General features: G+C 40.2%; 1 long non-coding RNA gene across 6 annotated transcripts in view; it reads left to right on the forward strand.

The window, feature by feature from the left end:
• Positions 1 to 25883, forward strand: part of LOC109498383 — a 403201-nt gene that overhangs the window by 371464 nt on the left and 5854 nt on the right. For 5 of the 6 annotated variants that reach the window (XR_006595960.1, XR_006595961.1, XR_006595956.1 and 2 more), the window contains 3 exons: positions 19988 to 20052; positions 23176 to 23213; positions 24556 to 24795. This is a non-coding gene — a long non-coding RNA (uncharacterized LOC109498383). The remainder of the gene's footprint in view (positions 1 to 19987; positions 20053 to 23175; positions 23214 to 24555; positions 24796 to 25883) is intronic. The other variant, XR_006595957.1, reaches the window with a different exon arrangement.

The raw sequence follows: 25883 nt of genomic DNA on the forward strand, positions 1-25883 counted from the left end.
CTCTATTATCCCCTAAGGCAAACACACAGTTCATGCTCATTCCAGGGTCTTTCCTGGTAATGACTGAGAAGGGAACACACAAATTAGATAGATAGATAGATAGATAGATAGGTTGATGATAGATAGATAGATGAAAATGAAAGAAAGAAAAAGAGAAAAGGAAAGAGAAGGAAAGAAAGGGAAAGAGAAAGAAAAGGAAAGAGGGAAAGAAGAAAGAAAGAAAGAAAGAAAGAAAGAAAGAAAGAAAGAAAGAAAGACAAGAAAGAAAAGAAAGAAAGAGAAGGAAAAGGGAGGAAGATTTAAAAAAATAAAATAAACTTACTGATGTTCTGATGTCTTTAAAATATTCAGGATTTTACATTGGTTATTGCTGATAACAAAAAAAAGAAAACAAATAGTGCATTTTTATTATTAACCTTTTATTTGGAAAACCAGCTGAAGATTCTTAAATATAGTACTTTGTAGAATTTTGAATTTCCCTGTAGAAAATAGTATCTGGCAAATAACAGCATTTTTGTCTCTTTCTGGCCTTTATTCTCATTTCTTTCACCTAGTAGGTGGTTATAACCTCACAACATGTGTTGAATAGCTGCAGGGAAGGTGGGCATATATTTCCCATAACTGTAATGGAAATGCTTCTAAAGTCTTTTCACTAAGTATAATTTTTATGTGCATTTTTGCTGCAGAGCCTTTATATGGTAACAGAAATACCTTTCTATCTTCAAATGAGAGCATTTTTATGTCTACAATAATTTTTATATAGATTGAAATAAGCAATTCATTTAGTTCTTTTTTTAAAAGACATTCTGATACTGGATGATCTTTGCATTTCTGTGATACATTTGATCTTCCTGTCAACATAGAGACATTTTATATTTATATACTTACAAATGGTTGGTTGACAGTGTTCCTCTTTTCTATTGCCTTATCAGGTGTTGATAGTAAGCTTATATAAAGCACTTATCTGGCCTTAGGCTGAGAAAAAGTGTATAAGTAAGAGAGATTATTCCTTGAAGATGCAGTGACATTGCCTCATAAAATGGGCCTCTTTGCTTTTGAGTGAGGGACATTTTCTATTGTTTCAATTTATTAGCTATTTACAGGTCAATCTATATTGTCTACTTCTTCTAAAGTCATCTCTGATAAATTAAAGTGTTCAAGAAAATTGTTCATTTTATCACTTATACATTTATAACTTTCTATACTTCTTTTTAATTGTTTATATTAATTATTAATACTTTATCTTTCTTCTAAACCAATTTTTATACACCTTTGTCCCCTTTTTATGACCCAGCATTTTTTTTTGTTTCGTAAATCACTTTTATATTTTCTCTGTTAGCTTTCTGCTTTTCTCTTTATTAAGGTCTGTCTTCTATTTACTATTATCTTGCTTCTTTGATTTTTATTTCTCCTCATTTCTGTATTCTTTTAGAATGATCTTTTTAAATTTTTTTGGTAACTGTTGGCTTAGAAATTATTTATTCATTGGTGTATTTCCATTACTTGGTTCATATGATTTAAAATTTCATTGTAAACTTTAAGAAGCCTACAATTAATTAACTGTTCTACCTCTTCCCCAAAAGGAACTCAGGTAATCCATATCTGTTGTTGTACAAACAACAAATGGTGCTCAGACCGACCAGCTACCCACATGCGAAAGAATGGATTTTTTCCCCTACCTCATCCATACACAAACATTAATTCAAAAAGGACCAGAGACTTAATTTAAGAGCTAAAACAGTAGATTTCCTAAAAGAAAATCAGGAGTAAGACTTTAGGACATCTGGTTAGGCAATAGTTTCTTATTTAAGAGCACTCAAACCATAAGAGAGACAAGAAAATAGATAAATTAGACTTAATCAAAATTGAAAACTTTTGTCTTTCAAAGACGAGAGAAAATGAAAAGATGACCCACAGAATGGGAGAAAATATTTGCAAGTCATACGTTTGACAAGGGACTTATATCCAGAATATATAAAAACTGTTATAAGTTAATAATGAAAAGACAACCCAGTTCAAAAATGGGCAAATAATTTGAATAGACATTTCTCCAAAGAAATGGCCAATACAATACGTGAAAACAGGCTCAACATTCTTCTTCTTCATTCATTATCCATTAGGTAAAGGTAAATCAAAACCACTATTTCACACCAAGTTGGCTATAATAATAATTTAAAAAACACAGTAATAAGAGCTATGATATGGAAAATTGGAACCCATATCCATTGCTAATGGGAATGTAAGATAATTCTTTGGAAAAGCATTAGGTTGTTCCTCAAAATACAAAACATATAATGACCATATGACCCAGCAATTCCCCTCTTAGATATATACTCAAGAGAATGAAAAACATCCACACAAAAACTTGTTCAGAATTTTCATAGCAGTATTATTCATAATAACCAAAAACTGGAAACAACCCAAATGACCATTCATTTATGAATTGATAAATAAAATGTAGTCGATCAATATAATGGAATATAATTTGGCAATAAAAGACGAGGTATTAATATATGTATGCTACAATATGGATAGATCTTGAAAACATAATATTGAGTGAAAGAAGCCAGTGATTGATAGAAGACCACGCATTGTATAATTCTACTTCTGTAAAATGTTTAGAATGGACAAGTCATTGAAATGTAAAGTAGAATGGTGGTTGCCTGGGGCTGGGGGGGGTGGTGAGTATCGGGAATGAGATATGATTACTAATGGGTATGAATTTCTTTCAGGGGTGATTAAAATGAGATAGTGGTGATGGATGCATAACTCCGTGAAGACACTAAAAAACACTGAACTATACTTTAATGAGTGGTTTTTATGGTGTGTAGATTATATATCAGTAATTAGCTATTTAAAAAGAGAGTTTCCTGGGGTGCCTGAGTGGCTCAGTTGGTTAAGTGTCCAACTTCAGCTCAGGTCATGATCTCGTGGTCTGTAAGTTCAAGCCCCGCGTTGGGCTGTGCGCTGACAACTCAGAGCCTGGAGCCTGCTTTGCATTCTGTGTCTCCCTCTCTCTCTGCCCCACCCCCACCACAAGAGTGCCTGTGTGTGTGTGCGCTCTCTCTCTCTCTCTCTCTCTCAAAAATAAATAAACATTAAAAAGAGGGTTTCTTTAGTATATTTGTGGTCTTTAATGTCTCACAGGCTGCTGCTGTCTTGAGGGGAGGCACAGCGTTTCTCCGCAAGAAACCACCTAAAGCATGTCTTGGTTTCCTAGTGGCCTCTAGGCCTGAAGGCCGTTGTTTTTCTGGAAGGTCTATTTGAGAGTGGTAGCTTCAGATTTCTGACAGATACTGTTATACATTTCCGCTATCAGGTCTGACAACCTGATTTCCTTATGGGATGGGTAAGTGACAGGTTCACTAAGGGAACTCTTGTGAGTTGTCACTATGAATTAATGTGTAGACAGATCCCGGCCTGCTCAGCCAAGACTAGTAATGGGCACTCATCATACAGTGGTGGGTTGTGGATCCAATCTGCTGACTTTTATATGAGAATATATCCATGCATGCATTTGTGCACGTTGGCAATATGAGTGAGGTAAAGCATGTGAATATATTAATGCAAATAAATGGGGTGACTTTTAGGGAGCGGGTCTTGCTGCAAATTTTGAGAATATGAATAAAATTTCAGGCCCATTTTGGGAGAAAGGGAATCATTCACCAACCAGTCAACAGCTCTTTTTTTTTTTTTATTTTAATCAGACATAACTATAATTTGTTCACTCAGGGGTAGGCTTTGCTATTGAATCCAAAATAGTTAATTTGCTTTAGTCTGACACAGGCATTGCTATTTGCTTTTTAAAATCAGAAGAACTGCAAATAAAAGACTTGATATTATTGAGCTCATGCAGAAAATGGATAGTTTCTTTTTATTTGTGATTTAACCGACCACGCTCGCTGAATCCGGGAGGAAGGGCTGGCGTGTGAGTAATCCCGTGTGCCTTCTCAACCCACCGGTCAAGGCCATTGCTAGGGAGCCTCCTCCGTCGTGCCTCATGTGACGGGAGTGGCCTAGGCCTGCATCCTGAGTGTGAGTCACATTCTCCTGTTGGTACTGCAGAGCACCGGCTAGCCCCATCAGAGCTGAGCCTCTGTTTGCGAAAGCTTTGGCAGCTGTTCTGCTGGTCCTTGGAGATCCCCCATCACCTTCTTCCCACAAACACAGGAAAACACCACCAATTAATTGCTTCCGGTTGTGAACTCCTTCTGGTTCTGGCGATGCTCCATTTTCAGATGGCAGAGAAGCCGCTTTTTACTTCAGTGCTTTTGAACCCGCTTATGGCCAACCAACTGCACTGTGCTAGGAATTTTATGCATGCGAAAAGTCGGTAATACCGGCTCACGGACTCAGTGTAGCAGGAGAAACTATAGTCAAAGGGACGAAGCGGGCCGTAAAGGAAGGAAAAGAGGGAGGACGGGTGGGGAAAGAGAGAGGGAGGGGAAATAACAGTAATATTCCAGACTGTTCTCATTCTTCACTTGCAATACAGCCATGCATCAGTAGAAATTTTGCATGAACTCCATCCTAATTCTTTTCCAGAGGAATAACTGGAGGAAAACTCCCCAAATAACTCAACACGATAATTGACCTTAAAGACCTCAAGAGATTAAAGAACTGTCGGCACACGTGGGTGGCTCAGTTAGGTGTCCGGCTTCGGCTCAGGTTGTAATCTCAAGGTTTGTGGGTTCAAGCCCCGCATCCAGCTCTGTGTGGACAGCTCAGCCTGGAGCCTGCTTCAGATTCTATGTCTCCACCTCTCTTTCTGTGCCTCCCCCACTTGCACATGCTTTCTCTATCTCTCTCTCTCTCAAAAATAAGCAAACATTAAGAAAATTTTAAAAATTAAAAAATAAATGTCAAGGGCTTTGGTGTGAAAGAGTCCGAGGTTTGAATCCAGGCCGTGCATCTTACAAATTCAGTGTCTTTGGGCAAATACTTTATTAACCCCCCAGACTTGGATTCATTATCTGTAAGATGGAGATGGTAATAGTTAGCTCACAGGATTAGAACAGCAGTGATAATGTAACTCGAGTAGTTAGAAAATACCAGGCATGTAAGTGCTCAATAAAGCAACTCTTATTGTTGAGAGGGTGACATGAGGATCTACAGGGAGTAAGGACATCCCTCCCAACTTCCAACTAAAATACGAACAAAGACAGAGAGAAGAAACTGAAGGTAACCACAGAGACGATGAGGACGGACTGACCACCTAACGTCAGAAATGAGAGAATTCTCTGTTAACTCTAATGGGCTTAGAACAATATAGAGGAACATGTGCCTTTTGCTCCATTTTATGAAATAGAGATGACCTAAAGAAAGACACTTTTACTTCTCCCTTTATCCACCCCCAAATTCAGAGAATTTGGCCCAATATCTGAACCAATCCAAAAGCTGAGTGCCTGTCCATCTGCCGGTTGGGTGCTCTCAGAGCACACCTGGAACAGGGCTCACTGCCTTCCGGTCCGTTCTAGACTCCACAAGGAAAACACTATGCAGACGGGAAAGGGCCACCCTGGGAACAGGGCACACTGAGAATGACAGTCCCTCGCGTGCCGCCCGACAAGATCTAGTAACTCAGAGGGCGGGTACCAGGCACTGGGGATGGGGAAGGCTCTCAGCTCCACTGAATACGGCCCAGCAAGCAAATACAGGAGCTGAGCACTGGAAGCTGGAGGGCCAGAGCCACCGGAAGCAGATATGAGGGAAAGGCTCAAACTGCATACAAGCGGGAGGAAGTGGGCCAGAGTCTGTCCATTCCTGCTGTTTGTTGACGAACACCATGGACGACAGTTCCCTGAATCACTGGCTAAGAACAAATTGAAGAGGGTGGGGTGGGAAAGGGAAGTACGGGACAAAAATACTGCAATGCAGGAAAAAGAAAGACTTCTGGACAATTCTGAGAAAGGCAGATGTCTGAATGTGATCTAATTCACGGTTCGAGAGAAATTCAGAAAACTGAGAAAGGAATAATAAACAATAAAAAGAAAAAAGGCCTCATAAAATAATACTATGAAAGAAAGGACAGGTTATAAGACATTATACAGACAGGTAGGACTCTTATTTATTTATTTCTTTATTTATTTATTATTTATTTATGTAGTGCCAGTGCTTAGCACAATGCCAGGCACATAGCAGCCACATAATAAATATAAATGACATTCACCAAATGTTAACTGCTTTTACCTCAGCGTGGTAACTTATCCGTGATAATCATTTCCTTCCTATTGCTTTACTGCGTTTTTGAAAACCTCTGCAATAAACATGACATGCTTTTGAAATAAGGAGAAAAATGCATATGAATTATGTGACTTCCTCACTGCTGTTATCCCCCTGTGAACATGGATGCTGGATCGCCTCCCGGGAAAATTACTCTAATAGTGCTACGATTAGGGTGCCAGCACATCTTCAAACACATCTGGTAAATGGGGCAGGAATAGCCCAGTGGAATGAAATTTCAAGAAAGAACGTGGATCTTCATGGAGACAATCTGCCCAGAGGGAAGAAGAAGTCTGCTGTACTGAGCCGGGCTTCATAACAGGGCCTGAGGGTTAGAGGGAAGAAATAGCACGGTGGCTGTTGCCTGAAACGATGTTCCAGCTGCTTGAACCCACATGTGTGGTGATGGGTCCTATCTAGGAGATTGAAAGAACCTAAATTAGGGCTGTTGCCCTGGGAGGAACAGTAGCTGCATGGGCGGCAGCTGACCTTTGGGTGCTGATTTGTAAGGAATCAAATGTGTAACGAGGCTGCATAGAGCAGTCAGCCCGAGGTTAGACTAGTCCAAGAAAGTGGCAGGCCAGTGGTCTGGAGTGGGAAGGTCCTGGCAAATGAAGGTGGTCAGAAGGAAATCAGCAAAGCCAAGAGGCAGCGGTAGTGGGATGTGAATAGTGTCAAGATGGAGAAGCAGCAGGTCAGAGGCAAACATGGGGGGCAGCACAGCATCAAAGGCAGTGGCCTTGATGGGATAGAAAGCAGTGGACAAGCAATGGTAGTAGCATGGGCACTGGTCCAGCTGCTGAGGAAGCAGACTAACCGAATTTGAGAGAGACCGTAACACCCCCGAGGATGCATTGGCATCCCACTATTGAATGGGAAAGCCCACTGGATCACTTGGCCTGGACATTCACATGAAAATGACTCTAGGTCCACCCAGGGACAGAGGACACCTAACTGTATTTGAGTCACACAAGTAGTACAAACTATTTGAAGGGGAAATTACAGGAAAGAGAAGCTTCATTGTCTCCCCACTATATGCTTCATCACCCAGTCTCCTTAACCTGTCACTCAGGACATCTAGGAATTGAACCCAGTTAGTTATATCTCCAACCTCTTCCCACTGGTGTGCTGTGAACAAACTATACTCTTCAGCCAGAAAGTCCCACACAATACATTACTTGATGCTTCCCGGGAGATCCTTCCAGTTCCTTTATTACTTCACCTTCCAAATCTTAGTCCTTGCCCTCTGTGAGTTTGCAAGTATGATGCAGAGATGTCCTAGGCCTTCTAGATCTGAGGCTATCTATGAGCATCCTGGTAAACTGGAGAGTACAATGTGAAGGAAAATCTCAGCTCTAGGTACCAAGCAGACCCAATGGCACTCCTGGCTTTTCCACCCCATGGATGTTGAGATCTGATGCTGGCTAATTTACTAGCTACTAATTTACTTGGAGCCTCCTCTGAACCCACCATATCCAAAATGGTGAAAGTAATATTTACCTTACAGGTTACCATGAGGAATAAATGCTTTAACACAGTGAGTCCCAGATGTTTTCGTGTCATACATGCAGAAAATATGGTCTGGCTCTTTGAGGCCTGACATATCTGGTCCAGGGGCTCTGGCTGTCCCAGTCCCTAGTCAAACTCTTCAGAGGTGGGGAGTTTCCACATCTCAGCACACCTGCAACTCTGTGATGATGCCTCAGCTTCCATGACACCCAAGTCGGGAAGATTCTGGTAAAATGTAGAGAAAGCACCTACCACGATGCCTGGCTCTGTGCATGTCCTGAATAAATGTTATTTTCCTATGCTGTATGTGAACAAAGATAATTTCTCCAATCAGGTGAAAAAAATATCAAGTTAATACAATAGTTAAAAGGCTCTGGTAGAGAAAATTGATTATAGAAGGGCACTTCACTCTCCATGTTTAGTAACTTGTTCCAGAAGTAAAGTCGAGCCTTAGGTCTATTTTAGCACTTAAAATCTAAAATCTGCTGGCTCCTATTATCTATCTGGAATGTTTACTTGTTGCTGCTCTGTGATTTCCACCAATTTTATCTCTGAAGCAAGTCAGAGCTTCCCCAATTCAAAAACAAAGGTAACCCAAGACAGGAGGACAGATGAATATGGAGAGTATTTATATTGACAGACATCCCTGGACTGAAGAAGGTCTGAAACCTCAGATGATCAGGTTAGTGCCCAGGCACCACGTCAAAAGTCAGTGGGGGACCATATCTGCCCAGAAGAGCTGAGTAGATAATTATACTTCCCTCCAGACCCCTCTCAGAGCCCCCTTCTTTTATAGGCTCACAAGGGCACTGACCTTTCTCTTGTGTTCACAGAGAACGTTCTCTCTACCTTGTTTGGGGGCTTTTTCATGGCCTCCTTGTGGTTTTCCCACGTACAATGACGAAATTTTGAAAACATACAGAACATTTAGAATGGTGCAATAAGCATCTCTTTTCCCTTCTACATGCTTAGATTCCAGAATTGCTAACTCCCCAGTAGCTCTGATCTTCACTCATCACATTCGTCCTTCCTTACATGGGTCCTGCTTTCTGCTTGTGAACACTTGTTGGTGCACATGTTCTGTCACATAGGGGACCCTACCGCACACACCTTTCTTCCACGTGCTCCCAGGTGATCTCAGCTCTGGCATCAGCTCCAGAGGCAACCCATTATTTCTAAAGTTTATTCTTCAACCTATATATAAATTGAAGTTTACTATTTTCTGTCTCACAAGCATGCTTCAGCCATGGGCTAATTGTGAAGTTTTACTTATTCTCCTTTCTGTCTCTGCAATTCTTGGAGGATTGCAGAGACATGGAAAAATCATGGAAAGATTCTCATTTAGTGGCTTCCATTATTCTAAATGCCTTCTCTTGTAACAGTTTATCCTCACACCTTCTCTGCATGACTCTGGGGAACAACACATTTGATCTGTACAACTCCAAAAGACACATTTGCACCCTAAGGGTTGAAATTACAGATGGGTAGATTCTGGCTCTGTACACTTTCAATTGTGAGAGCTGTCCAGAGACACAGATACATAATTGAAAATTACTATATTCCAAACTTGTGCTCAATGTTGAAAGATCAAATAGGTCTCTTGTTCTCTAGGGCCTCACAATTTAGTGACAGAGACAGATACATCAAAGAATAAATGCAGTCAAGGATTACAGCCATTCGGATAGGAATATATGGGACACACTTGAGCCACAAAGGAGAGGGCCATCAAATGTACAAGCAGGATACAACATCAGATGGGAACATTGTTTGAACGTCCCCAAATAAGATTTCTTTCCACCCCGTGAACTACCTTTTGGATTTTATTTTTTATGTAAATAATGCTTAGATTTAAGACTACTTCCCCAATGGGCCATTGTGTTCTGTTGGTTTGGAAATTTTCTCTAGGCACAACTAATAAATAAATGGGGAAAATATGAGATGTGAGTACATTGGAAGGCAGCTAGGGCACACACACTATTCGATTAAATTAAGCTACTCACATTTCAAAAGTCAAAGCCACACTAAGAAATCCTTGTCTCAGGCTTTAACCTCATACACATGTTCTTCCCTGGAAGGAATGGCAGGAAAAATAGTCTATTTAGACATTTTGAAAGGATGAAATGACCCCCACTCACCTGTCAGATGTCTGGGTTAGCCAACATGAACTTGTGTTATGAACTAGGAGGACTAGGGAGCCCGTTTCCTGACATTGGAAATGTGAGGTTAAGGAGAAAGGTGACTAGATCCTTGAACCCACATAGAAATAAAGTTCAAGTTAACAAGGAATATTAAAAGATATTTTTTAAGACAAAATCATGACTCTCATATAAATATAGATTTAACATGTCAAAGATTTCACTTAACTCATTTAATGAGGGAACCAGAAAGATATTATAATCAGTTCCAAAAAGAATTCAAAGCCAAATATATATGCATCTCCATCCCCCCAAGGAGGTGTTGGGGGATCAATTGTCCTCTCTCCTGGACAAAATGTGTTTGCATATCTATGAGAGAGAATCATTGGCATGGTTACCAGTTAGTTATCTACAAGTTATAGCTCTGAGACAAAGCCACGAGGACTCCATAAAATCAGGTAAACCAGAGGGTGAGGTATATAAGCTCTCCCTTTCCGTTGAGGCCATTCAGTAATCTTGTTGGTCCATTCCAAATTCTTTCACGGACTACCACCACCACTCTCTCCCCCGGTTTTACTCCCAGACACCTTGAGTCAGCTGCAGGTCACTGTCCTCAGGGCTTGAGTCATCTCTGCCACCTCACCAGTGCAGGAAGTTCCCTGACCTTCCCTCTCCCTCACCTGCAAGCTGTAGCTCTTTTGTCAGTGTGACCTCAGAAATAAATCATTTGTGTTGGTGTCCTCGGGCCCCACCTCCCACAGACCTCCAGACATTCATCGACTTACACCGTTAACTATGTACAAGTTCAATTGATTACCAGCACATATGGAACAAGGTTGGAGCAGACATAAATAAATACGGTCATTAATATGACAACCATGCCTGGCATATAAAACTGCCCCCTCATACCTGTGGATATTTCTATGTGTAATCCCTTTAACTAGAAGTCTTAGGCAGAGACTTTAGTGGTTCCTTTTCTGTGCTCCAAAAGTATTTAATTTGTTTTAGATTTGTTCTAGATTTAGTGTTGTAGACACACGTCTTCCTGCACCGTAAAAGGCGCTCCTTAAAATCAGGGTCATGTTTTTATCATCTTATGCGTCTCCCAATCCTCACTCAATTATTAGTGAAAGGTCAGAGGATCCAAATGAATTCTAAAAGAATTTATTGTATACCATCAAGTAAGACCTGGAGAGTTCAACTGAAATAAACTGCTTTTACAGTGACAGCCAGAGAGGAAGCAGAGCTGAGCTGAAGGCGGGAACAAACAAAAGATCAGGGTTCAAGGATCAGGGAAATGTCAGAGAGCCTCAGGGAGCAAATAATTTTTAACCCCTTCAGCGGTCCTTCCATTTCCAACAGGACAAGGTCGTCTCATGATGACAAGGCCTCTCCCCGGCCACCTGTGCACTTACATAATCTCGGCTCTTTTCGCTCACTGCCCCAGGTTTACACAGGATACTTGTGATTTTCCAGATATGTCATGCCATTTCAAAACCCATGCCTTTTGTGCGTTCTGTCTGTAATGTTCACTCGGCTCTTAGGGCTAAAGGTCAAATGGCATCTCCTTTATGAAACTTCTCATGTCTTCCCTTAATACAATCGACGCTCTCTGCACCCTCCCTGTCTCCCTACCTGTAAATCAAATTCAGTGATACCCATAAGGGCTCTAGATTTACTCATCCAGCTATTAAAATGCCTTCTTCCTCCAGCCATGCAGAGAACACTGACATTTCAGGATTTTTTAGGTGGGCTCACACCTTTCCAGTCCTATTTCTTCTTTTTGGAGGGAGCTGCACTAGTCTGACTCTCCCTGTCTGCTTCTCGGATCACACGTCGCTCGGAAGAGGAATGATTTTTCTCAGCTGTCAATGTGGTAAAAGACACCAGGGATGAGAAGTTAAGTCCCATCTTTTCTTTTTTCTCCTTGAAAACTCACTACTTTCAGTAAGTCCACATTCTCCACTTCGCCTCCATGCTGTAAATTTTACAGTCCAGGACCCAATATGAGGAGGTTGAGAGTTTCCCTGTGGTATCTGATGGTTCATTGTTACAGCAGGCCTCAGCCACATCCTCCAGCATCAACTCAATTTCAGCAGTGAAAATAACTTGATCTCTGCCTTGCAGTGAGAGCAGTGTGCTGTTACTCGGAGGTCGCTTAAACCCTCAACAGCATTGCCCTCCGTGATGGAAACCCACAGTCCAGTCCCCAAATAATTCTTTGACTCGATTTTTCACTAAACTCCCCCATTGCCGGTGCTGGGGCAGCTCCCATGAGATGAGAGCCAAGAGGAAGTGGTGGGGGGGGAGTGTGGGATAGAGGCCTGGGGAGAGGCAGGTCATGTCACATTTTCCAGGTAGTCTAGGAGAGGGGCCCCCCTCCTCAGGACATTTCCTCCTCCCCGGAAGCTTGCCTGGGGTACAGAAACATCATCATCACACAGTCTGTTTCTAAAACTGTTAAATGGAGGAAAACATGCTACTTTGCTGAGGTTTTCTCCTTACCCAGACCGTCCTCCATCACAGCTCACAAAAGACTGCCATATAATTACCGCAACCTGACAGGCACTTCACAATTTCCCTGAAATTGTCAGCTGGATTACTTCCTTTACCTCTTGCATTTTCTAAAGAGTAATTGCAATGAGTCGGTCTCTCCTGTTGCTCCCAAATTGCCAAGCATTCTCCTCAAGGAAGACTGAGGCAGGTACTGTTTAGGACTTATTATGTGTTTGTAATCAGGGCCAAAAGACAAGCTTCGAGTTGACATTTCCGGTCTCAATGTTGAGTCATTTTGCTCTTATTAACTCAGAAGTGACAGTTTCATCAGGTCACTCCAGTGGTCTAAGTCCTTCATTGCCATTTTTATTTCACACAGGATCGATTCCCAACTGTTGTCCTACTTTGCCCAATCTCCCTGCCCATCATCATCCCCCACAGTGATATGAACTTCCTACCTCATCAGCCTGGTGCTTTCACTGTTGCCAAGACAACTCTCAAGTTCTTCCGTCTATACTTTCTCTTATGTGGTTCCCCTTTGGGTATATTATTGCCCTTCTACTAATCCAACTCTATCTGTCAAAGGCCAGTCCAACTCCTACTCCCTCCAAGAAGATGTGCATCCTGCATTTTAGGATTAAGAAAATTAACAAATTAGATGAATCACTCATTTTTTTTTATTTGCAAATACTGCCATATGGCCTATTTGGTTTTACTGATTACGAATACTATAGGTTGTATGAAACCCTGAGATTCATACACTTCGGAGAGCTCAGAGAATTAGCAGGGATGCAGAAAATCAACAGATAATTACTTTTCATTGTAGTAAATAAATGTTATTGATAGAGGCAGGTGTAGGGATCTCTGGAGGATACAGGTGAGGGATATCAATCCCAGGTTAAGGTAAAGAAAGGCTTTGAGGTGCTAGAGAGAGTTTACTAGATACCTAAAAGGAGTCGTGCACGCCACTTGGACAACCTGGGGTGTGCAGGCCTTCTCATTCTCTTTGCACACACCATTCTGTCCAGATCCGCAAGCAGAAGCAAATAGACTGGGGTGCAGTGCCAGAGATGGCCATGTGGTGGAGCTAGAGGGGAGAAGCTGGGCGACTTCGGAGATAGTGCAAATGGCCCTTCAGGTTAAGGCACAGAGCCCAGTATATACTACAAGCCCCGGTGACGTGATGGGAGGAGAATTTTAGGTGACAGTTGTCATGATCAGAGACTCTAGAAGCTTTTTCAAAGTGGTGCATTAGGTGAATCATAGGTGAACAGAACTGATTTCCCTCTACAAATCGGATCATTAGAAAAGAACCTAGATATGTAATGAAGAAAGCAGAGATTGCCCCAAACTCGCGCTTATTTCTTGAGGTGACTATTACCTCCTGCATGGCTAAGTTCCACAAAGGCAGGAACTGGGCCTGATTTATAACTTCCTTCTCTCAGCCCACACAGAATGTGCTCACCAAAGTGGAGCAGGCATGAAGTGATGCTTTCGGGGATGCTTAATTCAACTAGCCAACCTGTATCTTATCTCTTATTTTTCCAGCACAGATACAGTTTATGTGCCAGACATATCATTTAAAATACATTTTGAATAAATATTAAATATATGCAAAAGAAAAACTGCAACCGAATACCCATAGTCACTATCTTGCATCTGAAATGAATGGGTCATTATGAGTATGTTGGATGCTCCTGAGTGAATTTCCCTGTCTGGTCATCCCCTGCTCCTGCCGCACAGAAAATCGCAATCCTGATTTCTGTTTTCATCATTGTCCTGCCTTTCTTTGTGGTCTGAACACATCAGGATCTGTTCTTGAACAACCTATTCTTGAGTTTTACAGGCTTTTAGCTTCATAAAGACAGATTCATATTGCATGCATTCTTCTGTGACTTGCTTTTTTCAATGAATAATTTGTTTCTGAGATTCAGCCATACTCATTTTCACTGCCTTATATCACTAGTTGAGAATATCACAGTGTGTTTATCCATTGCTCTAACAGTGGACAGCTGGGCTCTTTTTGGCCACTGTAACATTGCTCTTATGGACTTCCCTTTGTAGTTTTCCCAATAGATTTACCAGTAGCGGACTCTGTGACTAGAATAAAAAACTATAAACTTGAGATTTCGACTGATATTGATATTGCAAATGTAAATGACAATTGTAGAGATGAGACGTTTTTGACATGAGTGGAAAATGGAAACACTGTTGATACTACCTTTCTTCATATGATCAAAAAAATAAGTGGAACTTACAGAGTATTTACATTTCACAGGGCGCCTGGGTGGCTCAGTCAGCTAAGCATCTGACTCTTGATTTCAACTTAGGTCATGATCTCGTGGTTTGTGGGATCATTTTGGGCTCTGTGCAGAGCCCACTTGGGGTTCTCTCTCTCCTATCTCTCTTTCCCTACCCCCTCTCTTTCAAAATAAATGAACATTAAAAAAATTTTAGAATATTTACATTTCTGTAACCATAGAAATATAATAAGCCAACACTTCTCTTAGAAATTAGGCTGATGGGGCAAAGGTCTTATGTGAGATTAAATATTGCCTCTGATTATTTTGCCTACATATACTTATCTTATATTTACTGATAATTAATGGGAAGAAACAAGACCCTCAAACAAAGATAAAAAAACTGCCTGAATATAAAGCTTGTAAAAGTTACCTTCGGCCACACAACTTAAGATAACAATAAAAATTACAAAACCTAAGAAATTGCAACTGTTTTTTTAGAAGATTAGACAATTGTTCTAGGATATTGATTTTCTTACTTAAGCTAATTCACCATCCCTGTGATAATTAATGTGTAAAGTGTGTTTCTGTTAAAGACCATTTTGACTGGCTGTCACCTACAGCTATGGTCTTTAAAACTGCATCCGGACTCTGATCCAAACACAAGGTGAAGCTGTTGTCTTTCACCGTGATCTTGGGCAAGGCAATCAATCTGAGCCTCAGATTCCTTTAAAATAGGTTTTGTAATCTCAACCCTGCCTTGCTCAAGTAGCCAAGATGGTCAAGTGATATCAAGTGTGTAGAAACTCCTTGTAATTAGTAAAATTTTGGACCCATGTAATGGATGGTGGTGGTGGCAGTGGAAATTACATTACTATTATGCTCAAATAGGCCACAGGAAGCCATAAAATTTCTTATTGGGAAGGGGAGTATGATATCAGGGTTCACCCCGAATCTGTGAATTTTATGCTACACCAAGTGTGCCAGTCTGTGAGTCATACTGTGATGGATTGAATTTTGTCCCTCCAAAAATTTTATGTTGAAATCCTAACTCCCACAACCACAGAATGTGACTTTATTTGGAAATAAGGTCATGGCAGATGTAATTAGTTAAGTTAGGATGGGGTCATGCTGGACTCGAGTGGGTCCCTAATCTGACCAGTGTCTTTCTAAAGAGGGAAAATTTGGACACAGACACACACAGGGGAAATGCCATGTGAGGATATAGGTAAAGATGGGAGTGATGCTTCTGTACACCATGGAATGCTAATGATTGCCAGAAACAACCAGAAAGTAGGAAGGAAGCAAGGATCAAATTCTCACTCATCGCCCTCAGAAGGAACAGACCCTGCCCACAGCTTGGTTTTGGACTTCTGTCCTCCGGAACTGGAAGCAAATGAACTTCTTTTGTTTAAGACACTCAACTTTGTTACAGAAGCCTTGCGAACTAACACACACACACTTAAAATATTATATAATTAGGGGCACCTGGGTGGCTTCGTTGTTTAAGTGTCTGACTTTGGCTCAGGTCATGATCTCACGGTTAGTGAGTCTGAGCCTACTTCCGATTCTGTGTCTCCCTCTCTCTCTGCCCCTCCCCCACTTGCATTCTGTCTCTCTCTCTCTCTCTCTCTCTCTCTCTCTCTCTCTCAAAAATAAATAAATACATTTAAAAAAAACTTTTAATGTATTCTTAGGGAAAATTCTTGCAGTATTTGGTCAGATTTATAAATACTTTTCACAGTGGTAGAATGGATCATCAACACTGATTTCAGGAAACCTACTGTTATAATGTTTACATGTACAGTATTTTCATTGGTAACTAATAAGCATATAGTCAACTTCATGCATCCGTGTGCAAAGAATTTGAAATATAAATTATTTTTTTCCTAAGAGCAGAGCAAAGATTATTTATGTAATATATTCAGTGCTGCTAAGCACTCAGATATCTGTCTTATATCATAGTTGATGAATAGGTGGTAAAATCCTTCTTGAAATCAAGTTGGTAAAATATATTAAGTACCATAAAATACAATCTTCCACTTCTCGTAATCTGCCTTAAAGGAACATGGTATGAAATTCAGATGCAGAATTATGGCTAAAAGTTATTTATTCCAGTGTTATTTTTGTTAATATATGCAGGAATCATCCAATGCCCAAATAACATGGGGATGGTTAAATCAATTATAACAGATTTTAATTTAAATTACTTTTAATAATGTTTAAAATATACTGTTGGGTGACAATATATATGAAGCAGAGATTCTCAAAGTCTAATAGAGAAGCTGGTAGGGGTCCCCAAGACTTTTTTAAGAAATATGTGAATTAAAATTATGTTCATAATAATACTATGACATTATTTACATGTTCACTCTCCTTTTCTTATGACTGTATAGTGGAGTTTTCCGGAGTCTATAGGGAGCATCATGAGTATCTAAAAAAAGCAATTAAAATATTCCTTCCTGTGGCACCTGGGTAGCCAGGCTAAGTTATGTGGTGCTTAAGCTATGATGGTTAAGTGCACAAATCTCGATTTCAGCTTGGGTCATGATGCCAGGGTCCTGGGATAGAGCCCTGCGTCGGGCTCCACACTGAGTGTGGAGTCTGCTTAAGATTCTCTCTCTCCCCCTCCCTCTACCCCTCCCCCCCTTGTGCTTTCTCTGTAAAATTAAAAATTTTTTTTTCCTTCCTTTTCCAATTCTGTATCTGTGAGCCTGGATTTTCTTCATATATTTAGGCAAAGCAATATATCATAACAGGTTGAATGCAGAAGCATATGTGAGAATCCAGCTATTTTCTACTAAGTCAGACATTAAAAAGATTTCTAAAACAATGCCGTTCTTTTCACTGAATTTTTGCTTTTATTATTGCAATTTTAAACAAATAAATGTTTAAATTATTTGCCAAGTTTCATACCAGACAGTAAATGTCAACAAAACACAAGAACAAAACTCTCGGGAATCTTCAATAATTTTTAAGATGGAAAATGGTTCCGAGACCAAAGAGTTTGAGAACTCTTATTCTAGAGAATATTATTTCAACCACGCCACGAAGAGCTGGAAGGAATTTGCTGAATTGTTGGGATTATGCTGAACTGTTAAGAGTGATTGTGGATGTTGGGTTTAAGGGTCATGGTTATTTTAACATCTTTACTTTTCTGTGTTTCCAAAAGTTTCCACTTTAGTATGTATTTCTTTTATATCTGATGAAGGGTAATTTTCTTTAATTTGCACTTTTCTGTTCTTCACCTTTAAAAAAATCTCTCTGCACTTAAGCCTTCATTTAAAACCTAAAATTGTAAAATGTCTCTTAATTATACTTGCATAGAGTCTCAGCTCACAAAATTCTGCCAGATTTAAGGTCTGCAGACAAATTAACCACAAGCTATATAGAGGTAGGATTTATAAATGGAATATGCACTGCACCAGCACTTTCCAGAGAAATGGCCTTTGAAACACCAGTGAATAGAGGAGACATCTTCCAGGCGATGTTTATGCCAAGGCTGAGATAAAAATTCACTTTGCATTTATTTATTTATTTTTGTTTGTTTCTTACTTAAAAGTTGACTGCCATGGAGCCTTAAAATTATCAATGATCTTGACTCCTATTCATTTCAAAATTTGACCTGTACAGAAAGGCTCACAACTCAAGCTCACCAATTTGTTTGGATGCTCCCAAGGACCAAAGGTTTTGGTTAATATATTCCACTATTCAATAGCTCTGCTTGTAAAAAAAAAAAAAATCTGAGTTATGATCCTTTTAATGTCTACAAAGCCCAAGTAGATGTGTGATCTTGGGCCAGTTCCACAGGTAAAACATTATGTTTTTAATATGTCATAGGCCTAATAATACAAGTTCTCGTAAAGTTGTGAGCATTAGATAACATATAAAACTAAACAGCAGCGCCTGGCATACGATTGATGCATAATTTATGTACAATAACTATTGTTATTTTTGTGTTTCCAAATACTCCAAAACTGATATTGGGGCCAGCCAAAAATGGGCCTCTCAGTATCTTAGGAACATTCTATCAATCCATTGCTCTATTCCTGGTATTTACATCTGCCAAGGAGCCTTTCCAGCCTACCTAGCATTTTTCCTTTGGCTCCAGAACTTCTGGAGCACATATTGCCTGGGATACTTCCTGCTGCCCCACCGCACCTGTATCACAAGCCTCTTCATAGGCTGGACAGAGTTTTCTGCTTCCTTTATCTTCTCCCACTCAGTGTAGCATAGCCTCTCTGTGGATTGACTGGTTTCTTTTTCTTTTTTTAAGTTTCTTTATTATGAGAGAAAGAGAAAATAGAAGTGGGGAAGGAGCAGAGAGAGAGAGGGAGAGACAGAATCCCCAGCAGGCCTCCACACTGTCAGGACACAGCCCAATGTGGGGCTTGAACTCACCAACTGTGAGATCATGACCTGAGCTGAAGTCAGACACTTAACCAACTAAACCATCCAGGCGCCCCTGGACCGATTGATTTCCGATACGTCATCTCTTTCATGGTGCCTGCTCAACATTTCTCCTCTGGAGTATTTTGGGATTATTTTAGTCTCCTTCCTTGTCTCCTGTGGAATACTTATTAGAATAAATTAGACCCCCCTCTCTCCCATTCAATCGTCATGGCTCCAGGAGTCCTGTAAGATGAATTAAAACAGATATCTTTGTCTTCCTGGATCCTAAGAAATTTGATTAGCCATTTTTCATATTTCTCTATCCTTTAGGATTAGGTGATATCCCAGACCAATTCTCACCCACTCAGGTTTTCATAAATATTTTACAAACTCCTAATGACAGTAAGTTCCTAATTCCCTTGCCATTTATTTCATCCTTCTGCCAGCAGAAGACTGTAACCATCCAGAACTATATGGAGAGTAGAGACGAGGAGAGTGAGCATCTTATCAGGACAGACATGTTACCAAAATGGCCTTGCCTTTTTCTGGAGAACCCGGGGATTCCCACCAGACCAAAACTAGGCTTCATAGTGCCTCAAGCAGAAACTCAGTGTTCCTAAAGATATATAAGGTGGATAGATACATATTCCCTGTATTTCTTACCTCTAGCTTACTGCAAAGGGTATTCTAAGGGAAGGCATGTTTGTGACAGAAAGAGAGAGAGAGGGAGGGAAGGAGGAAGGAAGGAGGGAAGGAAGGAAGGAAAGAAGGAAGGAAGGAAAGGAAATCATTAATAAGATGGCTATCAAAAAAAAAAAAAAAAGAATCTCATCCATTTTGCTTTGAAAAATCCAGATAGGCTTGAGAGGAGAGTAGCAAGTTTGAAATTTTCTGAGTTTATACTGAATTCTATTTGAAATGAGAGCTCTGTGTGAGTATGGAAATTTGATCTCAACAATATCAAGAGATAATATATGAACATTCCTCCGACAGTTCCAGATGTACTGTTGTGTCAAGAGAAATGCTGCCACTCATCTGAGGTCCTTCTCTTCTGCAAGGTATGTAAAACCTGAACTAATGTCATAACTGACTTTAAAGCAGAGGATGTTACAACTTATTTTCAACATGGGGAAGATGTTGATCATACTCTCCAGAGCCCATCACGCTCACATTTACTCTTCATTTGGGAGTTGTAATATGACAATCAAATGCCTTGTTGTTTGCCTATTCTTTTACTGCTGGCAGCTTTAATACTTCCTAAAGTGTTGGGCAAACTCTTCCTGAAAGTTTGCTTTTTCTAAGTTCTAGCCTTACAATGCCAGGTCCTGTAGATAGTGGACACCCGCGGGTACCTTCCTCCCTCCCATTATTTTCATCAATCCCTCAACTTCTGTTAGCACAATGAAGTTATGGGATTCTATGACATGATGCATTCTCAAGCATATAACTTCACTAGCCAACATCAGATCGAAAAATGGCCTTGAATTCATCATGAGTTTGACAAATCTTATATCAAACCATTCACTAATGCATTTGCAATTAATCACACAGTGAGTGCACAATTCCTTTTTTAAATATATTACATTTTCTCTTCTGTCTCCTTTTAGAACTTTAAAGGAGTATATTATGTATTTGTGCTTTACGTGTGGTCTGTGCCTTCCTTCATATGTGCCTGTTTGCATACATGTGTCCTTGGGTATGTCTGTGTGTGTTTATATATGTACGTGTGCATATGTATACATATATATTGTCTGCAGTGTGTCTCACAATACTATGTGAATGTGTGAAGTGTGTATATCCATGCGTATGCGTGCGTTTGTGTGTGTTGTGTGCTCCTGTGGGCTTGCCATGCAGAGTGAGATGCTTGAGTTTCCTTTTCCTTGGAAACCAGAGAGTTTGTCCTATTTTGCCTGTTGTTACATAAGCTGGATAAGTCGAAACTCAGTGGGTTTATCAGGAAGAAATGGATTTTGCAATCTCTCACTGTATCTGTTATTTCTTCCTCCCTGGTCAACACACTCTACTGACGTGAGTGTTTGCTGATGAATCATCACTCTGAGAAAAGCAATGACGTCAGGCTGTTTAAATGAAGTAACTGTGAAAGGACTAGTTATCTTTTTTTATTTTGCTTGGGAGTATTGATAAAACGATGTATTCTTATTTTGTTCTCTCAGAGTCTTGGGTGTATTTGGACATGCTGACCAAATTTGTCCATGGAAACTATTAAATTTCATGCATAGCTGAGCTCACACACAACAAAAAGTGGACTTGGCTGTGCTGAGATGGAGGGTAGCAAGGATCCTGGCAGGTTATATGGTCCCCCAGGGCTCAGCAGCTGCCTACCTCGTTTCTTGGTAGCAAAATTCAATTTCCACTCTACCCACATGGGCCAGGAGACAGCAGGGATCCACACTGGCTCACAGAATTTTCACTTCCTCATTTGTGAAACGTGACCAAACATATTAATCTCAGCGACAAGCAGATTAGAATACTGGACACGACGAACAAACGCAATCATCAGACACAGAACTGCCACAACAGTGCCAGATCGGGACTGGAGGCAGATCCTGGGTTAGGGAGCAAGGATGTAAATAACATAGGGCTCGGAAGATCCTCTCAAGTTTCTCAATGATATCTTGTTGACCCCGATACATCTCCGAAAGTCTTCAGACGTATTTTTTGCTAGAACACTATCAGTCAACTGGCCTACACAGACAGCTTTAGGGATTCCCTCCTGTGGTTTGCAGAGTGAAATTTCGACCTGTGTTTGTCACTTGAGGCTCCCTGTCATTAAACCTCCACTTCTCTTTACAATATAATCCCCTGTGCATGCTTTCTCAAGCCCTTTGCAGGATGGCCCCTTGTTTCCTATGCTAACCCACATCATCAAGTACCCCCTGAATCTGCCTTCAGAAAATACTTTGTCGAATTTCTTCTCTGATTTCCTAGCCTGGATATGTGACGTATCTTTTTTGTTTTGAGGACAAATTTTCCAGGTGGGCATTCTAAAATACATGTTAGAGAAATTAAATAAATAAATAAGAATAAGAATAAGAATAAGAATAAGAATAAGAATAAGAATAAGAATAAGAATAGCCAAGACATTTAGAAAGGAAAAGGAAGAAGTGGAGGAGGAGAAGAAAAAGGAGAAGAATGGAGAATACGCCCCATCTCCTATTAGATCTTCCTGAGAAGCAAAAGTAATCAAGACAACCTGGTGTTGTAGACAACTGGATCAATGGGACGTGATGTTGAGCCCTGATGAATGACAGAGGTGGTATGACAGATGTGCATGGGAGAGAAAGTCTGTTCAATAAATGGACACGGGGCGATAAAAAAAATGTTTATTTATACATGTGCAGGAACAGTGGACTCTCTCATGTCATACAAAAATCAACTCCCCATGAATTAAGGACTTAAATATCAAAATTAAAGACCCAAGTAGAAAATATAAGAGCTATTCAATTTGAAAAAAAAAAAAGTCATACAATCCAAGTGTTAGGATCAGGACTAACTTGATCTCTGATATTGCTCTAGAATGTGCAGTTTGGCAGAAACATTTGGGGGAAAATGTTTTGTCATTATCTTAAATGTTAGATGTTGTTCTCATATGCTGTTCCAGAGATTTTACTCTTAGGTACTTTCCCAAGATAGGAGAAAAAACAGATTGACTAAGAAATTTCAGGATCACAGAAGGTGGTAACATTTAACTCCATACCTCAGGGGGAAAAAAAGATAATAATGAAAGCCAGTGCAGAAATAAAAACAACTCAAAAGCATCAAGAATAGAACAGCTTTAAATAGAGTCAAAATGGAAGAACATAAGCTTGAGAAAAAATTGTGCAAAAGTAATTGGAAAATTACAAAGAGATCAACATTATTGGAGAGAAAATGAAATCTATGCTAAAAAAAAAAGAAAATGGAAAAAAAGAAAATGGAAATTCTGCATGTTTGTTTTTCTTGAAAATAAAGGATAGCATAAATGAAACAGAATATATTCAAATATATTATGTGAAAATACTTCCCTAAAATACAGAAAATCTGCATGTGAAGTTTTAAAGGCCGCTGTTGTTGTTTATTGTTTGTCGTTTTGTTTTGTTTTGTTTTTCAGAAAACTGTGAAGTTTTAAAGGCCGCTGTTGTTGTTTATTGCTTGTCGTTTTGTTTTGTTTTGTTTTTCAGAAAACTGATACATACCTCTAAAGCCAAGAAATATCCTGGTAAGTTACTGAACTTGAAAGATTAATCAAACAAAAGAAGTCAGAACTTTGATGTCATTTCTGTGAATGAACTAAATTCACATCACGTCTGTTTAAATTGAGAACCAGCGTTAAAAACTGTACGGAAATTATGGTGCAGAAAAGGCATAACCATTATAAACTAACACAATGTGAGACAATATAGTTAACAAAAATTAGGACATCAGTGTTCTTAATGAGGAAATTAAGAAAAAATGTAATTGTATTGATTTCCTTGTTTTTCAGAAAAAAATTCAGCATACTGATAAAAGTATATACCTCAAGAAATACAGGTTTATGTATATTATTTATGAATACTGTGGTAACCACAAGACCCAAGAGTATATTATAAACTGTGCAGCTTTTCTGAAGGAACTGCACACACACATGCGCACACACACACACAATCAGCAGGAGCAACAACAAAGGAAATGGAAATCATAGCAAATCTCATTTTTCTCTCTACCTCCACATATAAATGTATGAATTATTTATGTATATATTTCTTATCTTTATACATTTCTTATGCTAGGACAACATACTTCACAAAGTAGGTACTCACAAAATCAATACTATATTGTAGGATATCAGGATCACCTCAGAGCCATTAAAACTGTTGCCTGCACCCCTTCCTTCCAGGACCTCCCAGCCACACCCCCCCTGCCCCCCACATCCCCGGCCACAGGCACTACCCTGGCCTTTTCATTCTCTAAAGTCCTGCAGCCTCTCTTATCTGTGATAGCAGTCTTTGACACAATTCTGGAATCAGAGAGAAGATATAGTTGGGAGGGATCTTCAGGCACAGGAAAATCACTTCACCTCTCTGCTTTCGTTTCTTCCTTGTAAAATGCCTTCCTTTGCTTCTTCACCATTTCTAGAGTATGTGTCTTATTTTCCCATCAAATTCTGTGTTCATGGAACACTTGTGCTCTGGCCTTGAAAATCTTCTCTTTCCTACGAAGTGTGAAGCACTATCTTTTGCACATAGGAAGGGCTCCGTATCCAGCTATGATTGAATGAATAGAGGATTAAATGTTAGATTGCACATATCGGGGCTTTATCCTGTGCTCAAAACTCTGCTGATCACTTCACATGCGTCGCATAATTTAATCTGCTTCGCAAGCCTACTTCTATTTTATGCTTGTACCAAAACATAAAGAGATTAGTAAACATGACCAAACCGGGATTTGAACCCAGGTAGTCTGGCTCCTGACTTAATTACTATGCTGCATGGCGGAAACAAAGGGTAGCACGTATTGTACTGAACTCGGCTGACTTGTAGCATGTCTTCAAAGATTTAGAATACGTGGGTCACTTCCTTCAGCAGGTCCAGCTGCACCTGCACCAGGGAACTTCTCACCCTTTCAGCAGGTGGACAGGAAGCCCCAGGGGTAGAGACATGCTCAGTGAAGCGAGTGACCTACAATTTGAGGATGGTGGCAATCCCAGGCACCCCTGTTGCATAACACTCCTCTGAGAGCCAGGCCCACATGGGACTCACCTAAACAGGCACAAGACACGGCCTTCCTGCCAACCTGCACTTCCTCTGCAGGCAGCTCAAGAGGTGAGTGCTTCCTACTCAGTAGGCACAGGAAAGAGGGAGGAAGAGAGCCTTGGGCAAGTCCCAACTTTGAGGAACTAGACCAGGAGGTAGGTCTGCTCTTACTTGTGTGTGTCCACCTAGTGAATTATGCCACTTGAAATCCCTCAAAGCCTGTGTAGTTCTAAGAGCGTCATTATTACAACTGTAGAAATGTGTTTGTGTCTTCCAGAATTTTTAGTGTTATTTTCATCAAAAATAAACCTAACCTTGCTCATTTACCACTGACTCTCCATCACTGGTCGGCCATGCTGTCACTACCTCCTTTCTGCTCCTATAACGGCCCAAGACACAACATTTACTATATTATGGCACAGTCTTTGTTCTCCAACTGTCTCCCTGGCTAGACTGTGGCTTCTAGAGCAAGGGAAGAATGTGTTACGCATCTCTGCGTCAGCAGCACCTAGAAAACGAGTGCTTGACACTGAGCAGACAACAATGCATTTGTGAAACACGTAAAGGAGAAATCAGCAGTCCAGTGAAAAAATAAAAATCTATCCAATGGAATTGAATCAAAAAGAACAGCTGAACTGTCCGATGGGAAAGCCGGTCTCCTAGCCCAAGGCCCAGGGATTTTTCCCAAAGTTGAAGCCCCTGAGTTAGCATATTATTGACTTAAGTGGAATTTGAAGTGCAGGGAGAATGTGGGTTATTCTCTGTGGCACTCAGGTCAACATCTCCGTTTTTAAAAAATGCCGGCACAACATTTTACATGTGGCACATAAAATGATACCACATACATTTGATGTATTTGCTACATATGCAAAACAAAAACAAACCTTATTATCTTACAGGAATAATTACTTTGACATTTGGGGACATTTCCTTCCCATTTTTGTTCCCATTCTCACGCAAATGTGTGTAAATAGCTAGATTGCTAGATAAAGATAGTCCCCAAGACATGTTGACATTTATATCTCCAGACTCTGTTGATAGGGTACCCTACGTAGCAGAAGGGTCTTTTCAGATGTGATTAAGAACCTGATGTGGGAAGATTGTCCTGAACTATATTGGGTGGGCCTCACGTAATCACAAGGCTCCTTAGAAGAGGA

Source organism: Felis catus, chromosome A3, assembly GCF_018350175.1.
Source record: "Felis catus isolate Fca126 chromosome A3, F.catus_Fca126_mat1.0, whole genome shotgun sequence".
Taxonomy (NCBI): domain Eukaryota; kingdom Metazoa; phylum Chordata; class Mammalia; order Carnivora; family Felidae; genus Felis; species Felis catus.